Below are 4,810 nucleotides of genomic sequence, written 5' to 3'. Positions count from 1 at the left end.
ACCTTCTTCTTCATAGGACACGATTACTACAGGTAAACATAGCCTCTAACAAAATGTTTTTTAGGTAAATGAAAAACATAAAGTGAATGGTTATTACAGTATAATACAATATTCTGTTGCAGAAAATATACTATTTCCAAAGTCCACTGTTTAGGTAAGAGCAGTATGTTTTGACTGTAGCAGTGTTTTGATGAATAGGCATTCCAGCTCCTGAGAGGCAAAGCCTGCCATCTAGTGTTTAACAATGAGCTTTTGTTAGAAAGCAACTGGACATAAGCTATCCATCATTTATTTATAAGTTCAATGTTTATTTGTTATCCATTGTACAGATACGATGAACACAGACGTAGGATGGATCCAGGATTTCCAAGAAACATCCAAACAGACTGGCCAGGTATTGGGAGGAGGGTTGATGCTGCATTTCAATTACAAGGTAGCCTATAAAACACTTCGCCATGTCACCTTGCCTTCAATTGCATACATTTTGATATCATGACACGTTTGTGTTATCTTGATTACTAGGCCCACTTTAAACAAAACATTATCATATTTTCTCATCAACAGGTACTATCTATCTCTTCAGTGGAACAAAGGCATACAACTATGACTACAGACAGAACCGGGTGCTGAATCGAATTCTAGCGAATGCATGGCTGGGCTGCTAACATATCTGTCAAAGACGTGACCCCTACACTCCTTCATGAAAAGGAATACTACCTACAGACATTTTACATGCGCTCTTATCCAGAGCGACTTACATAAACAATTAGGGTTAAGTGCCTTGCTCAAAGGCACATCGACAGATTTTTTCCACCTTGTTGGAACGCTCTAACCGCTAGGCTACCTGCCTCCATTACAATGTTTGTTACCTACCTAGCGCAGCTGTGAAAGAACATCTGACAAGAGTGTACCTGTTCAATCAATTGAACATATCCTGAAGTATACCTTGGGGATATGAGTATGTCAGATTTTGTACGTAGCAATCGGTTTAATGTCCCTGCACATACACGTCTTTTGTAGCTTTGATGCAAATATCAGGAGTTGCTGTTCAAAGCAGTTTTTTTAATTTGATATTTAAAATCGGATTAAGTAAATCTTGGGTTGGGTGAGATGAATATACAGTATCTAAGTACCTCAGGGCTACCTCACCTAGCATGAACCAAGATAACTCATCAGCTGAATGTTGATGACAGTGTTGCAAGTCAAATTGCAACATCAAGCAACCATGTGGTATCTTACTGTATGTGTACAGAACATAAATTACAAATTGATTAATTGTATTATAATGTAGTAACATGTTATACTTTGAATTGTATTTCAATTAAAAAGTATTTTGAAGTTTGATTGTTAATAAATGTGCTTCCTTTGACTGATCAAAGATATTCAAACTAACCACTGTTTTATCCTTACAATGTTAACTTGTGTGTACCTACAGTATGCCTAAACCTCACCCTAACAATCACCCCAAACTCTTCACACCACCTCCAACAATGTTATCAGGAGGACGATCCCTCTTCCTTGAGTATAGGGGTTTGTCCTAACGTTTGGGTCTGTGTCAGGCTGCCCCCGCCAGTGCTCCAGAGGTCCAAACATCACCAGAGGACGACGAGACAGTCGCTGAGGTAATTTATCTGAAGAATAGCATCACATGGCTCAGTATGTTGCTACCCTTATCGTCAGTATTATCTCAGTAAGGTGAGAAAATACTTGTTAGCCTACTTGTTATGCTTGTACTGTTTCACATGAGAGTCCCAATGGTCATTAGGAAACAGATTGTTTAAAATGTTGTCTCTAATCCTCCTCCTACACCAGGACTACCTGTCTCAATACTACACAGGTTGACAAACTCAACTTCCCAGAGTATTATCAAGCCTGACTTCAACAAGAGCCTGGAGGCCATGCAGGCGTTCTTTGGCCTGGAGGTCACTGTGGTTCTGGGCAACAACACACAGGTGATGAAGGAGGACCAGATGTGGAGTGTCTGACATTAGCAGATAAGGACACTTCCACGGGAAACCAAAATGGGAGAAGAGCACTGTTACCCACAGGTATAGTGAAAGCTTTAACTGTAGACAAGCACTGCTTTTGAAATGCATTACGTTTGACTGCTAGAATGAAGGAAAATAATATGGTACTCATGGATCATTGTTGATCATCTGCTAAAAATGTCAAATCCGTTGTTGCCCAGCCTGGGTCATTGTGCAATGCCTGGGCTGCACTGTACTGCAGTAGTAAAATGGGGCCCTTTTACTTGTCAGGTAATGTCAATGAGTGAGTGCTGAATGACTTGTGTTTGACAGAATCACTCAGTACACAGCAGACTGTCACGAATTCCGCCGAGACTGCTCCTCCTCCTTGTTCGGGCAGGCTTCGGCGTTCGTCGTCTCCGGAGTACTAGCTGCTACCGTTTGATGTTCTCTATGTTTGTTTGGTTTTGTCTGATTAGTGCACCTGTTCCATATCACGTATTGATTATGTCACCTATAAGTTTCCTTTGGTTTTGTTTGTAGTTGTGTGTTGTTGTCCGCCTGTCCGTTGGTGATTTTGTATTTGCTCTCGTGTATTTAGTGTATTGACGCACTGTTTGCGTAATCTCTTGTATTTTGTGTATTGACGCACAGTTTGCGTAATCGCTCGCCTCCGTTGTGTTGAGGCCCGTTATTTTGTATTGTCGTGTTTTGACTAGTAAAGTCTGTTGGACTAAGCTTCTGTGTCCTGCGCCTGACTCCAACACCACATCCACATCAGCTGAGGCAGAGTGATGTAGATGCAACTATAGCCCAGGCCTTCCAGATCTACGGTGATGTAATCCCTCTGGACTTCAAACAGATCTACACTGATACTGCAGACATCATGATCCTCTTCAAGGGTGGATGTGAGTATGGACTATGACAATGGTATGGACTCAATACCATCTCTGTACACTACTGATAAACGTCTTAAATCTTGCTTGTCCAAACACAGATCATAGGGACTTCTCTCCTTTTGATGGGCCGAATGGTGTATTAGCCCATGCCAACTCCCATGGACGGGACCAAGGTGGGGATACACACTTTGAGGACGATGAAACCTGGACACTGAGCCAGAGGGGTAACTATCTGAACACACAACTATATTTAAGACATAGTGTAGCCCGATTAACTGATTCAACAGACTCACATGTAATGTTGTCCTCAGGAGTGAATCTGCTGTTGGTGGCGGCCCATGAGTTTGGTCACGCTCTGGGGCTGGACCACTCCAGGCACAGGAGAGCTCTGATGTTCCCCACCTATCAGTATGCCAACACCAATGGATACACACTGCCTGATGATGACAGATGCAGGGTCCAACCCCTAAATGGTAAACAAACACATTGACAGCATTTCTATAGAATAAATCTGTTCACTATGTGTTTTTTATTATGGTATCCTATTTATATGTTTGTGTGATGTGTGTTATCTTATAGGTACCCGTACACCTGATCACAAGCCTACACTCTAGCAAGATCCCAAACCAGAACCAGAGGCAGAACCCGAAGAGCCAACAGAGAACCCCAAGCTGGATCCCAAACCGGATCCCAAGCCAGACCCCAGACCCAACCCCAAAGACAAGCAGTGCAACCGGGACCTGGTGTTTGACGCAGCCTCCTCCATCAGGGGAGACCTGTTGGTGAGTTGGATTCTTGCAAACATTTCCATTGCAAGACAATTTGATCATTATCTTGTAAGAAAAGGCCTGTGAATGGAACCTGTGTTTCAAGCTGATTCACTGTCATTATAGGTACTACTGGGGGAAGAGCAAGTCTGTCCAAGATGGGCTCAGATGAACTATGTCGATGCTGCCTATGAACTCCCAGCTAAAGATGTGGTGTATCTGTTTTAAGGTACAGTAATGACAGGAACGTCAAAAGCACAAAAAGTGACAGCTAATGATTTGTGTACTCCCACTGCCAAACTCTCTCTCAAACAGTATTTGCTTTGCCTCATATTTCCACAGGTGACAAATACTGGGGAATAAGGGCTTATGCAAAGACAATCCTCCTTGGTTATCCAAAGTCAATCTCCAACCTGGGCTTCCCCTCATCAGTGACTTAGTAAGATGCATCTGTGTATGTGCCAACCAGAGGGAAAACATTCTTCTTTGTGGGCAACAAATACTGGAGGTGAGTTTGGAACATGGTTTAATTAGATGCCAATAATTGATATGTCATGCATTTTTCTGCATCTTAAAAAAAAAAAAACTGTTTAACAACATCAAAATGTATAATTTGATTGATAATTATGTTTCAGCTTTGTTGAGGCAAGACGCCAAGTGGACCATGGATATCCTCTATCCATAACTCAGGATTTCACAGGCATTGGCTCCAAAGTGGACGCTGTCTGTCAGAACTTTGGTGAGTTTTTTTTGCAAGGAATACTGTGAAACTATCTTATTATTATTATTAACTTTTGCTCTAGACAAAAAACTTTGACTGATAAAGCCAATATTTTCTCCTATAGGTTACCTTTTCTTCTCAGATGATCCAAGGCAGAGTGAGTACTATCTGGCATTTAAACGGGTGATACGTGTTCCACTGAACTACGGCTGGCTGGATTTCTACTAAGATACTACTAAGTATTACTACTATTGATAATACGATTTCGTTGTCATGAACATTCTATATGTTCCCACAAAAAATGTATCTATCACTGTAAATATTTTTGGAAACTGTTGTAGGCCTACTACTGTCACGCCCTGGCTCTAGGGACTCTTTTAAGTTGAGCCAGGGTGTGTAGAGTTTATGTTTTGTGCTCGTTGTGTCTAGTCTAGTTGTTGTATATCTATGTTGGCC

The 4,810-nt window shown here is 41.7% G+C and overlaps 1 pseudogene across 1 annotated transcript; it reads left to right on the top strand.

The window, feature by feature from the left end:
* The first annotated feature begins 334 nt into the window (after positions 1-334).
* On the top strand, positions 335-4,582 carry LOC311106193 (collagenase 3-like; annotated as a pseudogene). The gene is made up of 9 exons: positions 335-394; positions 1,560-1,622; positions 1,860-2,068; positions 2,749-2,875; positions 2,965-3,090; positions 3,178-3,339; positions 3,497-3,648; positions 4,324-4,372; positions 4,479-4,582. The product of its transcript is annotated as a collagenase 3-like (transcript).
* Positions 4,583-4,810: the final 228 nt, after the last annotated feature.

Source organism: Coregonus lavaretus (assembly GCF_964263955.1).
Source record: "Coregonus lavaretus genome assembly, chromosome: 30".
NCBI lineage: Eukaryota > Metazoa > Chordata > Actinopteri > Salmoniformes > Salmonidae > Coregonus > Coregonus lavaretus.
Note: the sequence above shows the minus strand (reverse complement) of the source record. Positions and strands in the feature narration are given on the sequence as shown.